Source organism: Peromyscus californicus, unplaced genomic scaffold, assembly GCF_007827085.1.
Source record: "Peromyscus californicus insignis strain IS unplaced genomic scaffold, ASM782708v3 Scaffold_16__1_contigs__length_79575227, whole genome shotgun sequence".
Classification (NCBI taxonomy): domain Eukaryota; kingdom Metazoa; phylum Chordata; class Mammalia; order Rodentia; family Cricetidae; genus Peromyscus; species Peromyscus californicus.
In genome coordinates, this window is record NW_026294458.1 from 76,200,182 (window position 1) to 76,217,690 (window position 17,509).

A 17,509-nucleotide genomic window follows, 5' to 3' on the forward strand; every position below is an offset into this window, starting at 1 on the left:
GGGGAGTTAACCCCGAAAGAGGTGCAGCCCAGGCTGGATGACACAGGAGCACTGGCTTAAGGAACCTGGAGATGGAGGCCCTCCCTGAGAAGGTGGCAACTTCAAAAAGATGGAAGAAAAAAGAAAGCTGGACAAAGGATCTCCTGGTTGTACCCACGGTCAGCCATGAGCCTTTGACATCTACAGCTTGAAGAGCAGCTGGAGGCCAGCAAGATGGCTGCAGAATGGTACCAGAGAGTCTAGAGCCCACCCATGGTTCCTGACTCAGAAAAGAGTTAGTGACTGTTGTTTGGTAAGAAAAGAAAGCAGTGAATTAGTCTATAAAACGAACCAGTTCCAGCTCGGACACATGAAGAACCAATATGTTTACTACGCATGCATTTCCCTTCCATCCTTTCTCCTCTTTCCTACTCTCCCTCCCCTCCTCCTCCCTCCTTCCCTCCTATTCTCCCTGTTCCCCACTCTGCTTTCCTTTCCCCCTTCCTTCCTCATCCCCCCCTCTTCCTTCTTCCACACCTGCCTTCCTTTTTTGATTTAGTTTATCTGAATTTCTGCACTCATCCACAGTGGACACAGCTGATGTGTCATGACTTTAACTGTCAACATAACACAGACTGGAGTCACCCGAGAAGGGATTCTCAATGGAGACATTGCCTGGCTCAGGTTGGCCTGTGGCTATTGTTTTGGCTATTGACTGATTCCAGATGACTCAGCCCACAGTGGGTGGCACCATCCCCTGAGCAGGTGGCCCTGAACTGGATCAGAAAGCTAGGTAAGTATGAACCTGTGTACCAGCAAGCAGCACCTCCATTGGTCGTCACTGTACATCCTTGGCTGAGTGAGATCCTGGGTCAGAGATAATGCTACGCGTGATATCACACAGGCCTTCCCCTCAGTTCCTGCTTGAGTTCTTGCCCTGAATTCCCTCAGTGGTGGAGTATGACCGGAAGGATAAGCCACATTTACCTGTCCCTCCACTAAGTTGCCTTTGGTGATGGTGTTTGTCACAGCCACATCTTAACACTGTACAGAGCACAAATGAGAAAGGCCTAGGTAAAGAGCAATGGACAAGACTCTGCCTTCGCTGGCCAAGCTTCACAAGTGTAGATGTCTTAAGCCTTGTGGGAAGAAACTTCCTTGCAGCACAGGACTGCTAGAACATTGAACAAGTCAACATTGGAAACTGCTTGCAGTGTAAGCTGAGAGAAAGTGGGTTCGTTTCCAAAAGTGAGGCCACACATATGTTCACTCCATTCTGTGGGTAGATGCTTCCAGGGTGGATCCAAGAACCCCTTGGGTGTGGACACAAGCGTGGGGTGCTCCCCCTACCTCACAGGCACATCTGCACTCAGGATGAGTCTCACTCATGAGCATCACTGTGTTGGCCTTAGAGTTGCTGTGGGCTAGTGGGCAGAGTGCTCTGATTTATGTAACTTCTTTGGATTATCTTCCCATCTGAGGAGTAAGCTGAATTCAGTTGTTAAGAAGCTCTCCAGATCTGAGATCTTGCCCGTGTCATGCAAGATGTGGCTACAGAACTATCCTGAAGCTTCATAGTTCCCCCTTAAAGTCCCATCAGGGTCTCTGTAAGTAACATATCTGCTTCCTGAAGTACCCTATAGCCTTGGTACAGGAAAAATACTGTAAGATACCAAAATCACTGTAATATTTCATATCCTCTTAGAGACAGAGGGTGTGAAAAAGAACACGGAAGTGTCTTTTTTCTTCCTCCACCCCTATTTTGTAGCTGGAAAGTGTGATACACAAAGACGTACCTAGTAGAGCCCTGGTCTGTCAAAATTCTTCCTATGCAGTGACACAATACTGTGAACTCCAGTGCTCAGGCCTCTTGACGGGAATATGATTACAACCAACAGCGTAAGGTCTTAGACTTTGAAGATTTGTGCATCCACGTCTGTCGTGTGCAGAGGCCTGGGCTCATAGATGCATACAGATGTAGAGGCCAAAGGTCAGCCTCAGGTGATGCTCACTGGGATCTGAGATTCACCATTTAGATTAGACTGACTGACTGGTGAGGCCCTGGGATCTGCCCATGTTCGTTTCCCCAGTGCTGGGATTACAAGCATGTATCATCAACCCTGGCCTTTACGTACTCACAGGGATCTTTCAGGTCCTCAGGCTCTGTGTGGTAAGCATTACACCAACTAACCTATCTAAAGCAAACTCAAAGAACAATATGAACACAGCAACACCAGAAACCAGTGACCTGACTCTATTCCAATTTCTACACACCTCGGAGAAGAAAACATCATCCACTTTGTTCCACTTGACACGCCAGGTTATTCCCATTCCTCTATTATTCATACATCGCACCCGAGGGACACATGGATACATGTTTACACTGATGTAAGCTGCCCAGAGAAGACTCACGCTCCTGCCCATGCCTTTTCCTGAGACTTCCGTTTACAGTACCTGAGCTCTTGGACTTCATGTAAATCTTTGCTGACTTTACAGAAACAGCTACAATTTGACTACATGGGAAATGCCATCTGCTTTTATCTTCCAAAGAAAACAACTTTGACTAGTCTCTGGTAGCTCTGTGGGAGTCCTAACACTTTAGGCAAAAGAAGCTTAGAGACACAGGTATGGCTCTGTCTGCTTCCGGTCTCAGATCCAGTGATCAGAATACCCAGTTTATCCTGTTGATTTCTCCGAGATGACAGTGAATGGGCTACCTTTCCTTGCTTTTCAGCTTCTGACCTCAGCCCCTGTGATGGTTTGAAGGAGAAATGTCTGCTGCTGGCTTGGGTGTTTGAACACATGGTTCCCAGTAGGTGGTGCTGTTTGGGGAGGTTATAGAACCCTTGGAGGTGGAGCCTTGCTGGAGGAAGTGATCCCCTGGGGCTCTGAGGGTTTATAGCCTTTTGTTACTTCCAGTTCCTTGGAGATGTGATTTCTCAGCCTCCTTGTCTGGCTGCCTGCTGCCCTGCCTCCTTCACCGCTATGAGCTCTCCCCCTGGAACCTTGAACCAAAATGAACTCTTTGTCCCATAAGCTGCTTCTGGTCATGGCATTTTATCCCAGCAACAAAGAGTAACTAATACATCCGTCCTGCCTGTCTATAATCCAGCCCTATCTCCTCCTCCTCCTTGGTGCCCCACACTGCTACAGGTTCCTTGGCAGGTTTTTAGAACTTCTCCTTTGAGTGTGTCTTCTTTCTGTAACAACTCTTTATTTCTCGTGCTGTTACTCAGGCCTCTGATCATTCTGTGACAGCCGGGCTGCTACAGGGGGCAGCATGATTGAGCCTGTTTGTGTTGAATGCTCAGTTGTCAATGGGTCACCAGTGTCTAAGGCTGGGCACACAGGACAGAAGCCGGGAAGAGTCCCAGGGCTTGCCTTTCCGCATGGCTGCCTTTAGCCAACAGCTAAACCAGAAACTATTAAGGGAAGAAGCACTTGGCATTCGGGCGTCTGACACGAAGCGAGGGTTGAACCTGGATGAGGCTTTCACATCGTCAGGGGTGGAGCACTACCATTCTCACGATGACCCGAAGGTGACCTGGGGGGTTCCCCCTAAGTGCTAAGGGACTCCTGTTTGTAATAAAAAGACAGTCTTCTGCACGTGGATAAAGAACCGCGAGAGGGATCTAGTGCGAGTTAACACTTGCCAGGGCTAAGAAGACCTCATTAGCCCGGCGGCGGCAATACCTACTGGAAATGGGTGGTGGTTCTGACTCTCCTACTCCAGGCCAGTTCTGAGTGTCATCGGACCCTGAGGTCATCTTTTTCACTACAGTAAGATCCAGGGTTACACACTCGCTCGGTGGGAGGACTGTGGACACCAGTTTGGTATTGTCCAGGCGACGAAGGTCGAACGGGTTCAGTAAGCCATGCTGTCTGATTCTGGAATCCCACCTAATAGCCGTTACCAACCAGCGCCTGACGTGCCCTGATAGCTGAGTCTCTCAAAGGATTTAGCATTGCTAATTTAAAATAATTTCCACTTTTAGACACAGTAGACCAGTGCTTGAGATGCTCGTCTTGGTGATGCAGGTGAAACAACGCCATTTCCACAAAAACAAGGAGTGTGAGGTCGAGGTGTCTTAGCTCACCGGGAGTGGGATGTGATGGTGGGGTCTGGGTCGTCAGAGAGACAAGTGACGGGTTGTTAAGCTCAAAGCCCATTGTATACATGGGTGAAACTCTTGAAGGATAAATGGAAATATATTTAAAATCATTGTGGGTTTTGTAAAAATAATCTTCACTTATTTTTAAGTTTTAAATTAATTTACATTCAATATTTTTGCTGAAGTGGGTCATGCTGCTAAGTTCAGCCTCAGCTGGAGCTGTGTTCCCCTGGAAGCCCATTTTAGATCTTCACTGTGGGTTTCAGGTTTCTCCGTGGCTACCCTTCCCACTGGTTCAGAGCCAGGCTCTGTTCCCTGGAACATCCCCATAGGCATAAATGAGTTTTATTTTATAGGCAGAGAAAACATTTGTCATTTGACCTATATTGCTATGAATCCATGTGAGATAAAACCGTATTTGTGTGTGTGTGGTGGGGGATGGTAGGGCTAAACAGAGAGCTCAGTCAGGAAAGTGCTTGCCTTGTAGGCATGAAGACATGAATTTGATCTCCAGAGCATATGTAAAAATCAACTGGGCATAGAGGCCTGTGCTTGTAGTACCAACCCTGGGGAAGTAGAAGCAGTCAGATCCCCAGGAACTGCTGGCCAGACTAGAGCACTGGTTGAGTTCCATGCCAGTGAGGGATCCTGCCTGCAAAGATTAATAAGTTGTACAGCAGGACTGATCAGATGGCTCAGCAGGGGAAGGCAGCTGCCACCAAGTCTGGTGACCAAAGTTTTATCACTGAGACCCACATGGTGAAAAGTGAGAATCGACTCCTGAAAGAAGTTGTCCTCTGACCTCCACATGGCATATGCAGGCAAACACACACATGCACACACCACACCATACTATACACACACACACACACACACACACACACACACACACACACTACACCATACACACACACACATACACACTACACCATACACACACACACATACACACTACACCATATACACACACATACACACCACACCATGCACACACACACACACACACACACACACACACACACACCCCAAAGAATGATGGTAGCTGAGGAACTGCTCTTGGCATTGTCCTCTTTTTGTGCATGTACACAAATATGCACATGGATACCATGAAAACACACAAAATTATACAGTTCTGATGTATTGAATAATATTTGTTGTGTTAATGAAGCAATATTTTTTTTGCAGCCCAGAAAGAAGTCTAGTGTAGCCACAGCTCTAGATGATAAAGTGAAATGTTCCCATTGTCATCAGGATTAGTTACTATCTCATTTGTAACCAGCCATGTATGTTCCCCATGGTGCCTGAGGAAGGACCTGTCCCTAGACATGCTCCTCATTGCTGCCAGCCAGTGACTGTGGTTCTGAATCCATGGTGCAGCAACTCCTGAGCCTCCTTCCAAGCAGGCTGTTTATCCCTGGAACCAGCACTGTGCACCTGGACCCTGGCCATGCGTGGTTCCTCTTGCTCACGGGGCACAGTGTGGGAGCTTTCCTTGGACAGGGTCCATCATCAGCTGGCTCCCTGAGCTCATGAGTGATCGTCTGCTTCCAGCACTGCTGATGGTGTGGGACCTGGACTATTTTTCTGTTGCTAGTTGACTTCTCTGAGCATGCTTAGATGTCTTTCCTTTCCCATATATCTCTGACCTGTCTCCTCCACCCAAAACCTCTTCTCAAGCCTGCCTCGCTCATAGCTGCCAGATAAAAACCTTTTGTGAATTATCCAGGTTGCTTCCAATCAAAGCAGCCACTTTTAGAAAACTGAGCACTCACATACCATAGAAACATGTGACCCTGGCTGCTCTCCATCAGTGGTAGACAATGGCCCTTCTTTCTGCCTGAGCTCTCTCTCTCTCTCTCTCTCTCTCTCTCAGACACACACACACACACACACACACACACACACACACACACATGCTGGGGATGAGTACCAAGCTCTTGTACATGCTAGGCAAGTTATCCAGTACATGACTGTGCTCTGACATACTCCTAGAGATGTGATTCGCTAATCCCCGGAGCTGGGGTGATATAGGATGTTGCTACTGAAGACTGAGTTCTGGAAACATGAAGATAGTCAGGAGATGCTTGAAGTTAAAATAAATGTTATGTGAGCACAATTTCCCCTTACCTCCCTGAAGGGGTGTCTGTCCCGATAAGGTCTCTGTTCGTTTTCCTTAATGTGGTACACCATTCTTACTTACTGATATTGTCTTTTACAAAAGAAAAGAGAGCCTTCTGGGTGGATTAACTATAATTCTCAGAGATTCATTATCAACACAATGAGAACAGAGGAGTCCTGCTTCACCATAATCTGTGCGACTTGGAGGGATAGGACAGATTTAATTAGCTGGACTGCACACCTTCCCTCCTCTCACCCTTCCGGGCCATGAGCTCAGCTGAGACCTCCCACAGCTGCGGAAGGCAGGGCTGTTGCCCATCCTTAGAGTGACTTTGCTTGGCTCTTCCCTGAGCGATGTTTGGAGCCTTCAATGTGGAGGAAGACTGAGAGGGGAAGCCTGTCTCAGACTTCCTCCTTCCAGAAGATTGTAGAAAGGCTTAGTGGGTAGCTCAGACTTCAGTGTGCACCAGGATCCCCAGGGCTGTGTGCAGGTGCTGTGCAGAGGGCCCAGTACTGGAGCTTCAGATCACTGTGTTGGGGTCCGCTGGGGACTTTGCATTGGAAGCCAGATCTCCAGTGACTCTCCGGTGGGGTTGGGGCACACTTTGCTGAAGTGAGGTGACTTCTTTCACGTGGGTGCTTCCTTCCGCCCACAGAGACATGTCTGTGGTGATTCAAGGAGGCATGGCAGCACTGGCTTAGGGTAGAACTCCCCACAAGTGCTGATAAGAACAGGGACTTCCAGAACCAGAGACTTCACAGGGAAGGGGTCCTACACCTGACTGTGTGGAACTGAACAGCCCCTTCACTGCCCTCCTCATCCTGTTTTCTCTGTCTGACACTACACTGCGCTGGACCTGGCCTCTCCGGGAGAGATGACAGGTTTGGAGACACTGGACTTATGTGACTTTGCTGACTCTTCAGTGAGCCATGTTTGGAACTGTTAGTGTGCTTTGGCTCTTCAGGGACCCCGACTCTCATTCACGTGTGAGAACTTCAAGAAAGAGCATCAGGTGCTGCAGCGGAGGCTCAGAGGCTAAGAGCACGCACTGCTTGCCCCGAAGTCTTGAGTTCAGTTCCCAGAACCCACAACAGGCAGTCATAACTGCTTGTCACTCAGGCTCCGGGGAATCTGATGCCCTCTTCTGACCTCCACAGGCACCTACATTCACATGCACACACACTCCCCAAGCACATGCACGCAAGCCTTTTTTTTTTTTTTTAAGGAAAGCGAGCTGAAGGGTGTACCCTTCCTTGTTAGCATTGACATTGCGTTCCTTGAGAGTAGGATGATGTGCTAGGGTTTCCGGTGCTGTGAAAACACACCATGACCACGGCAACTCTTATAAAGGAAAACATTTAACTGGGGTGGCTCGCTTAGAGTTTCAGAGGTTCAGTCAATTATCGTCATGACAGGGAGCATGGCAGTGTGCAGGCAGACACGGTGCTGGAGTTGAGAGGGCCACACCTTGACCAGAAGGCAGCAGGAAGTAGACTGTCACACTGGGCGGTATCTTGATCATAGCAAACCTTAAAGCCCGCCCCCACAGTGACACACTTCCTCCAACAAGCCACACCTCCTAATGGTGCCACTCCCCCTGAGACTATGGGGGTCAATCACATTCAGATGACCACAGATGACATCCTGTCGGTGACATGCTGTAGTTGGAGTGTGTCCTCCAGAGTTGGTCTTCAGTGCCGCAGTGCTGGGAGGCAGGGCCTGCTAGGAGGATCTGCTGAGGAAGCCTTTGTCCTCAGAGGTGGATCCCATGTTTGCAAGAACAGTGAACTGTTCGGAGTAGGTTGTCCCTCCCTGCTCTTGTCCCTGTGTCCTTCTGTGTCTGCTCCCACAGTGGGTGAGGCAGGACGAAAGCACTCTCAGGTGCTTCTGCTGTGCCTTTGGTCAGGGTTTGTCACAGTGACAGACACTGACTGAGACACGTGGATGCACGCCACATCCTCGTGCACACCCCCACTGCCACCCCACTCACATGCACACACATAAATAAAGTATAAACCTACTATGAGATGTTATTTATTTTGGAGTGGTAAGGTATGTAGAGTGGTCAAGAGTTCTTCAGCTCAGTTAAGTCCTCCACGGAAGGCCTGTTGTGGTGGTATTTGCTATTTCAGGCTGGGTCCTGCGTGGGTGGACTACAGCTTTTCCTCCCTCATATTGTAATATGTGTGTTTGTGTGACTGTTCTGGTGTGTGTGTGTGTTTGTGTGTGTGTATTTGCATGTGTGTATGTGTGTATGTGTATATGTTTGTATGAGTTGTTTGTGTGTATATGTGTGTGTATGTGTTCGTATGAGTTGTTTGTGTATGTGGTGTGTGTATTTATGTGTGTGTTTGCATGTGTGTATATGTGTGTGTATGTGTTTGTATGAGTTGTTTGTGTGTGTGTATGTGTGTGTGTGTGTGTGTGTGTGTGTGTGTGTATGCCCAAAGTTGATATCTGGAGTCTTTCTTGATTGCTCTATGTTATTTACTGTTAGGGTCTAGTTCTCAGTTGAACTGAAGTTCACTAGTATAGCTAGTCTAACTAGCCAGCTTGTTCCAGGCATCTTCTGTCTCTGCCTTTGGAGTACTATAAGTACAGGTGGGCTGCCGCATATGCTGGTCCTCACACCACTGAGCCATCTCCCCATCCCTTGTCTGTGTCTTTGACACCTGAATTTTGGGAGCGGGAAAGATGTGAGAGAGAAGGAAATGTTGGCCATCGCCACCTCACTTCTTCCCTCTCAGTCTTCTCCATGTGTCATGGTACTTCTCCTTCCAATATCGTCCCTCCGCACGAGCTCTGCCCCTTGCTTCTAGTGGGAAGGTGGAGATCTCAGTCCCCAAGGGTACCTGCTGTCCCAGAGGCAGGCAGAGGCTATGAAATATCACTCACAAAGTGAGTGTTTTGTTTTCAGGAGACTACCGACTATTGTTAGACAAGTTTAACCCAAGCTCACAGTGAGTGTCTAACCTATAGACAGTTATGTGATACCAAACAGAACAAAAATTGCTAGTCAACAGTGAGCACCCAGTGTTGGGAGACAGCATCTAATTCCACAGCATGCTTAGACACGGCGTGGGTGTAATTGTCAGTATTAGGGAGCCACTCCTGAGCGAGAGCTGGGAAGTGGGCTCTGTTTCACGTCTACTCCGACAGTTCAGCAAGCAGCAAGTCAACTCAGAGGAATTTGCATCTCTTTTGTTAAGCATCATCTACACCCACTCCAGGAGTCAAAAGATCCCAACTAATTTATTTTAAATAATACATTACTCCAAAATGGCTTAGGGCACCACCAAATTTTACACCCCCAACCTTTGTGTGGTTGGGATAGCTCATCTGCTCTGCCCACCTCCTTTTTTATTCCTGACTCGTATTAGGTATATTTCTTTGGTGTCACACATTTATAATGAGTATATATGCTGAACTATCCAATGTGTGGTCTCCGCAAGTTTCTTTTCTACCGTGCAGAGTTGAACTATGATTTCTAGGTCTTCTTGCAGTTAGGTATGGCCCAAAAAGGCAAGCAGGAGTGGTGGCCTTCTCTCTCTGGTTTTCTAGCTGGCATTAACACCAGGACACAGAATGCATGTTTTAACGTAATGGAGTCCATCCATGTGGGTCCCCACACAGCATCAAAAGTCCGTTTGTAAGCATGAGAACTACCTTCTATTTTGTTCAATTGTTTACTTGGGGGATTTTCTGCTGCAGCGATTATCTGGTGAGAGCTGTCCCCTTTCTCTGTGAGAGGTCTAATCTGAGACAACAGTAAGAACCTCGACTCACAGTGTCAAATACTGTATGTACTTTACTGTTCACACACACACATCCATGATAACATTTGCCTCACAAGCTAGGCAGAGAGAGAAATCCACAACAATAATAGGATGGATAAAATAAAGCGACACACTCTAAGAAAACGTGTGTGAATGCATGCTATCCTAAAAGGCTCAAGACAATGTTAACATTCTGGGGTATCTGAAACCCTAGGGAACCTTTGGCTAAGGGCAGTGACTGTGACACAGCACCCACAGCCTCACTGAGGAGTGGCCCAGTGCCACAGGTAACAAAGGCACAATAGTGTCCACTCTTTGTAAAACGCATCTTTCAGGCTGGGTGCTGCTCAGAACTGCACACGGCAAGCCGGTCCTCCTGACACCCTGTGGAGATGCCTGTGTTATATTTTCATTGAATAGACTGGAAAACTAGAGCACAAAGATGGCTCAACCTGTATCACAGATTATTAATTGTCCCTAAATATCCACCTTCTGGGATGTTTTGCTTTTTCACTTTTTAAATCTTACTTTAGGCTGAGTCTCAGCATGTAGCCCTGCATGGTCTGAAGTTCTTTAGATAGACCAGGCTGGCCTTAAACTCACAGAGATTGACGTGCCCCTCCTTCTCAAATGCTGGGATTAAAGATGTGAGTCGCTACGGTGATCAGCCTTCTACTTTTGAACCTGGAAGAAGATGAAGTCGATGACTTCATCGTTGCTAAACAGCTTGTGTTATACCTCACTGGGGAGCAAAACCATGTCTCCATTCCATCAGCCACTGGCAATGGTGTGGCTTAGCTGCGACATTCTTCTGTCCCTCACCTGGAAATGGAGCATTCCAGATCAGACTGATCCTTCTGCTTAGATCTCTGAATGAGGAAGACACAGGGGGTAGAGCCTCCGCTGGCCAGCAAAGGTATATGGCTCAAGGGAGTAATGAGCCTTTGTTTTACAGCCGGTGAATCTAGAGAGAAGGGACTGATACACTTGCACCTCAACGTAAATACATTTATGAGACTCCAGAGTTGGGCTCTTAACCACGGAACAAATTACCTGCCAAGCATGCTGCCATACACACAGGAATCCCTGCTGGGTAACATAGAGGAAATAAAAACAAGCAAACAAACAACAACAAACAAGTGCTCATGCTGCACAGGGAAGAAGTAGATGCCTGGAAGTTTAAAGAGAAATTGTCCGGAACTGGGGTTAACTAAACCTGCCAGTGTGTTTTTCCCTGGTGCATTACTGCTCTCAGGTTGTCTCCCACAGCATCTCCTGCATGAGGATCTTTTAACCCACAGATGGACCTACCAGTTCTTTTACTAAGATTTCACACCAGAAATGGTATCTCTGTGGCTAAGGATTGGATGCTGGGATGGAGGGTGGAAGAGAGTTAGCCAAAATCTATTCACTGAAAGTGTCATCAGTTCATAGTCCCAGATCAAAGGTGAGTAGTGGAGCTACACAAATCACAAGAAGGAAGGGGTTAAGGATCTCAGTTCAGCATGGGTGCATCTGGCAAGGTGCAAATCCAACCAGCATTTGGTTAAGATTCAGCATGATCTTTCTGTGTTGTGATTAGGGCAGTCAATAGATGGTCTTACCGACTTCTGAATAGTGTAGCAATTTGAACGACTATTTGAGCATTGATCACTGAGCAAAGTCATTCTTTGAGCTTTTGTTTAAGTAACCATTAATAAGCAAATGAATATAATTAGTCTGAGGTATGACTGCATGAAGGCTACAGCTTAGGACACACTTAAGGATAGGTGGACTCTATTAAAGGCAGCTAATATTGCCATTAATTAATGCTATTGAATGATATCAAGTAGGTGCGCAGTTTAGGGCAATGCAAGGAAGAACCTTGAATTCCATTAGCATGTCAACTGAGATCACTATGATCCCATCTGTAAAGGATCTTAACTGTTTCTAGAAATAACTTTTTGTCATTATTCAAGATACACTTTTTATCCCAAATGGCTGCATGCTACTTTGCCGGATTCCCAAATACTTCAACGACAGCGAATGGAAACTACAACTGAAACGAAGCTTTTAATGGATCGGGAGCACCGAAATACTCTTTCATCTTCGCAAGCAATTCCACTTTCCTGATATGAGCAAATTCCATAGTTTCGTAAAACTCTAGGATGAATTAATTCTCTTTTGGCACTTATGTGAAAATTATTACAAATTAAGGAAATAATAGGTACGTACCATCTCATTAAGTTCTAAATCTAAATTAATTACATTTAAACATCTAACTTCATCAAGCTCAAAGTTCCGATACAAGCCATTGAAAATGTGATTTGGAAAGAATGATCACTTTAGAGAAAAACCAATAGCTGCCTTTCTCTGTGTTCCTCTCCTCCCTCTTACTTGGTTTTTCTCTGACTGGCTTTCCTTTGGAACTTACATGTTACTTTTATTCTGTTTGGTCAAGGATGAGCTTTTTTGTTTTGTCATGTTTTAGGCAGAGCTTCTCTTCACACAGATTCCCATCAGTACTGAACCCTGGAAGGCAGACTCGTTGTCTGCTTGTGAACATCAAGTGTTGGTGCTAAGGTTCCATACAGGTTGATTCACCCATTGTAATTGTCAATGAGCCTCCCTGCTGTTCACTCTAAAGCTATTTTTCTATTTTAAAAAAGTCTGTAAAGGAGAGGTGGTTTGCAAGAGGAGGGGGAGGAACACGGGAGAGAACAAAACCACTTGCACAGCTCAGAGGAAACCATCGCCGGAAGTGCTACAGACGCAGTAAAGGCCTGGGCCACAGACATGAGCGCACTGCTCGCTGATGTTACAGAAATGTGAAAGTGAGGCATCGGTATAATTTTTGAAGAATTCAAAACAGATTTGCATACAGGGATGGATTTTATGAAGTTTTTCTCCTTAACTAATTTTACTTGCAATGGGTAAACCAATTAATCTGGAGTGCGCTGTTGGCTACATAAGGATATAATGGCACTTTGTCAAGTAATTAGCCACCCAGGAAGTAAGCAAGTCATAGTTTGGAAAATTAGTACTGAGTCTATGAGCTTAGACTCCACCATGACTAAAGGCTACTGGTCAAGAAATCGGTTGATTATAACAGAATTCACTGGAACTAAAGATGGAGAAGTTTCCTGTGCTTGGTTTATACACAGCCATCTCTTCTAAAGTTTGTGAGAGGATCTGAACTTTAAAACTCACAGACAGGCCACTTTCTTTATCTAACAGTCTCCATTATCGCATGCTTCTGATCTTCACTTCCCTTCTGTTGGTAATAGCAGATGGATCAAAGCCAGAGTACAGCTTGTTTAAGTCCCAAAATACTCTACACATCACTTCTATTTCAGATAACAAGCCGTATAAATTAAAACATGGCTAAACTTGTCAACATCCATCAGGATCTGAAATTCAAGCAATGTTATAATCTCTCAACCCTCTGTCCATGTTCAGAATGCACAGCTCTACCTTTGCTAGCTAGAGATGAGTGCGAAAGTCTAACAGCCGTCAACACATTGCTCTAGCCACATCCAAGTACTCCGCACGCATTATCTTTAGGAACAACAACACATCCGTGGTGTTGGAAAGACCAGCTGTATACCCAAGTTCACTGTGTTTACCTTTATGAATAACAAGTCAGGGCCAGCTCATGATCTCACACACAAAGGAGTCCTTGAGAGGAAAGCAGCAGGGGGTACCCTAGAAGTGCTCCTGGCATTTCTTTTACTCCTTAAACCTTGGTGAAGTTCCACAGTTTAAACTGTACCCACTGCACTCAGATGCCACTGTTCAAGGCTTTTTTTTTTTTCACTTGACATATGACTACCTGCACTATTTTCTTCATCATCCATGATCAGTGGGGACCTAGGACCACTGATGGAAAAAGCAAAGCAGTGGCCAGCTTCCAGTAAGGTAAGACTGAGTGGATCCTTGTACTCACCTGGATCAATGTCCAAATGAGCTTGAATAATAAACCTCTTCCCCTGCACGGGTTCTCCCTTGTCTATATTGATAGGAATGATTCTGTCCACGTTGCTGTGTCTGTAATCCTGGAAAACCAGCTGCTTCGCTCCCACGCTGGCTTGAAGAGCTCACTACAGGCTTCTACCTCCCTAGCCCAAGAGCTCCCCACTTTGCTGAGGATCCAGCCAAGTCCGAATGAAGAGCAAACTGCTTCTTCTCCACTCTCTTGGATCTAAGGACCCCAGGCAGGAGTTGGTTGGCTGGTCCCAAACTGATCAGGATGCCATCACACCACCTTCCTGACACTGTGTCTAACACAAAGTTACAGAAGAGCATGAGAGGAGCAGGGGCCAATGGATGCTTTCTGTGAGCCTGAGACACTTGGTTCAACTGTTTCTTCAGGGTCTCTCTCTCTCTCTCTCTCTCTCTCTCTCTCTCTCTCTCTCTCTGTGTGTGTGTGTGTGTGTGTGTGTGTGTGTAGTGTTTCCCTTCCCTGAGGAGGGATCTTTTCTCCATTCTTAGGTCAGCTTTAGTCTTCTGTAGTTCCAGTGTTTTTTATTTTGAACGGTTACTTTGGTGCACCATCATGCATGGAACGGTTGATTTGCTGTCTCCTGTGTGCCACGTAATTCCATGGGTAATCTGACACCCGTTTTCAGCACAAGCAGGTAATTTTTTAGGACACGATTGCCTTCCTATAACCAAAAATCTCTAGAGCTTGCTAGCTGGATTGCCAGCCATCCTACTAGGGAGATGAACCCGCCTGCACCTTGCTCTGGCCTTGGTGCTGAACCGGGAGCTTGCTCAGAACTGCATTCGCGGACATGGGAAACTTCTGCTGTGTGGGAGGAGAACCTGGTCTTAGTACCCTCTCACGGGTCACCCCTAGGGAGCTGGGCCCAGGTGATGCCCTAGAACCCTTCCCCATAGGGCACACGGCGGGCATTTCTTTGCCTGGAGCCAAGAAAGTTTTGTCCAACGGTTTTCCTGTCACTGGAGCTGCTCTGTCCCCTCCCATCCGGGTCGTCATGGAGACTCAGCTCCTTCCTTCTCCAGGCAAAATGGGCGAAGCTTAGTTAGCTCAGCCCTGACGGGAGGAAGCCCACTTTCTTCGATATTCCCTTTCTCTGTTTTTTTAGCCAGGGGCACAGTGCTTGCAGAAAAGTGGCCCAGTGCTAGGTACCTGTGTGCTCCCCAGGACCCCGAGACTTTGGATAAAGCAGTCGGGGACGCCTTAAAGATGCAATGGATTGCCAACTCCCAGACACTGGAGGGGTTCCCCTCTTTTTGTGTCTGTGTGTTTGGAGAGGAGTAGAGGTGGAGAAGGGATTCTTTGGAAAATTGTGTTATTCCCTTTCCCACTAAGCTCACCTGGCTTCTGTGATTGTTTCTATGAAGATCTGTTTTCCCCTTAAGAGTCTTTCCATATTGAGCCCTGTATATACCTGTGGATCCACCCAGGGCTTCATTAGGCTTGGGGAATACGAATGCCATTTCAGTTAAAAAACTAACGCAAGCTTAACGTCTTGATGCAAATGAATACATACCCAGCTAAGTCAGTAAGATTCACCCAGCCCCCTAAATGCTGTAAACACCTCGTTTGATCCGAGGTGCTCCCTCCTTTCAGTTAGTTTACTTGTGGAGACATCTTCTTAGTTGGTGTCTTCAATCAGTATGCTACATCTCAGGTTTATTGATGGAGACCATGTGGAGTCCTCCCCTGTCTCATGGCTTATTCCTCCCTCTCCTCACTTTTCCTCCTTCGCATCCTCTCCTCTTTATGCCAAAACAGAGCAAGGCTACAGCCTTCAACCAAGACAATGGGCTTTTCCTAACTCTCCCTGCCTACACCCGCCAGCCGCGCCTGCCTGCCGATCATCAGTGTGTTTGGTCTTCACCAGAGGTGCTGAAATGAGGTCCATAGTAACTGACCCATTCTCTCGCGCCCAGGGCAGGCAGACCCCTCCTCCTGCCGCCCCCCAGGCGAGTTTTTAAGCTGCTAATGAAAACCCATGAGACACATTTCCTTTAGGTTATGTAACTAGCTTTTCCTGCCTCTGGTGGACTTCAGCATCATGTCTCCTCAGAGTGGGGAATGCACGCAGCCACAGTGGGGCTGGGGACCTGGGAGCCAGGACCCAAAGGCTCGGGGATCCTAGGACGCAGAACATCTGGATGGGATCCATGCCAGCTCCTAGCCTTCCAGCAACTTAGCTCACTGCTTACCTTGTGGCGGACTGGGTGGGTTCACTCCATCGTGATCGCCTGCCTCTCTTGGAACGGAGCAAGATTTAATAATTCACTCCACTGAGAATGGCGAGGGAAGAAAATACAAAAAGAAGAGGAAACAGACCAACTGGAAGCAGATGGTCCTATTTCACATCAGCCTCGGCAGGCTGTCGGGAGACTCCATTCTTCTGATCGCGGTCGGTCCAGCTTCTGCTCCAGCTCCAGGCTCGCCGGTTCCCGCGGATCCCCACCCTCGGCCCGCCCAACCTCTCCAGCCAGGTGCTGCCGTCTGGTGACTGGCTCCCTCTGGCTGGAGGGCTGGGCGCTGGGGCCACCGCGGGGCAGAGGAGTGTGCGTGTGGGCAGGGACGGAGGAGGGAGTCCGGCGGCAAGGAGGGGGAGCGAGCCGAGAATGGTAGGGGGAAAAAAATCCACGTTTAGGAGCAAAGTGAAGGACCTCGCAGGGAGACTTCATGAAAGCCGCAGACTGAATGAATGCTACTGGGCTTCAGCCCCACAGACTGAAGCGCGCTGTCAGCGCACTAAGCGACGCTTCTCCTCTCGGGATAAAAGCGGGCACAGCGCCGCACGCTGGAGAACCAAGGCGACACAGCGGCAGGCAGGCATCAGCATCGCAGGAGAGGCAGCGGCGGCGGTGGGGGCCCAGAGATGGAGCCTACCCCAGGCGCCCACCCTTCGCCCAGCCTTTTTTAAGCCACGATGGACTCGGGAAGGCGCGAAAACGGGCGGGCGCCGTTCCTCTCCAAAGTGAACCTGAAAATGTGGGTTCCCAGTGCTGGGGGAGCCTTTGGGATTTAGATCCCCAGGGGCACCTGTCCCCTCATGTCACTAATAAGTCCTAAACTCCAGCATCAGTGATGTCGGGCTTGTTGTAGGAGCTTCTCTGTGGGCTTTGGTGAGATGTGAAGAGTGGGGTCCCTTCACTGCCTCCCACTAGGCTGAAATCCCTCTGGAACGCATATGTGAGTGTGGAGGGGGTGCAGCCAGTAAGATTAGTCTGAGGGGAGGGCCTGAACCTAGAGTTTTGCTCACACTGATCTAGATCCAAAACCATGCCTGGTGCCCTATTCAGTCTATCCTACCCATTGCTCCTGGGACCTAGTGCTAGCTGCTGGCCCCCATCCCTGCTCAAACTGCCCCTCCTTTTTTTGCACCTGAGATAAAGGATGTGCACTTTCTGAGTATATCCCAATTGCCTGCAAACACATACTGTTTGGACAACTACCTACTTTGGATTTAACCTGCTTTGTATGGCTATTCCAGAGCACATCCCACAGTAATCCCCATTACAACCTGTCTTTCTCTTAGGGTTCTTGCAAGCAGTAG

The 17,509-nt window shown here is 47.7% G+C and overlaps 1 protein-coding gene across 5 annotated transcripts in view; it reads right to left on the minus strand.

Annotated features, from left to right (window-relative positions):
• The window catches only part of Kcnj6 (potassium inwardly rectifying channel subfamily J member 6), a 254,856-nt gene extending 237,966 nt beyond the window's left edge, over positions 1 to 16,890 (minus strand). The window contains exon 1 of one of the 5 annotated variants that reach the window (XM_052741282.1): positions 16,161 to 16,890. The gene's annotated coding sequence lies outside the window, so the exon portion shown is untranslated. Of the gene's footprint in view, positions 1 to 13,911; positions 14,031 to 16,160 lie in introns of those variants that run through there. The other 4 variants (XM_052741280.1, XM_052741278.1, XM_052741283.1 and 1 more) reach the window with 4 other exon arrangements.
• Positions 16,891 to 17,509: the final 619 nt, after the last annotated feature.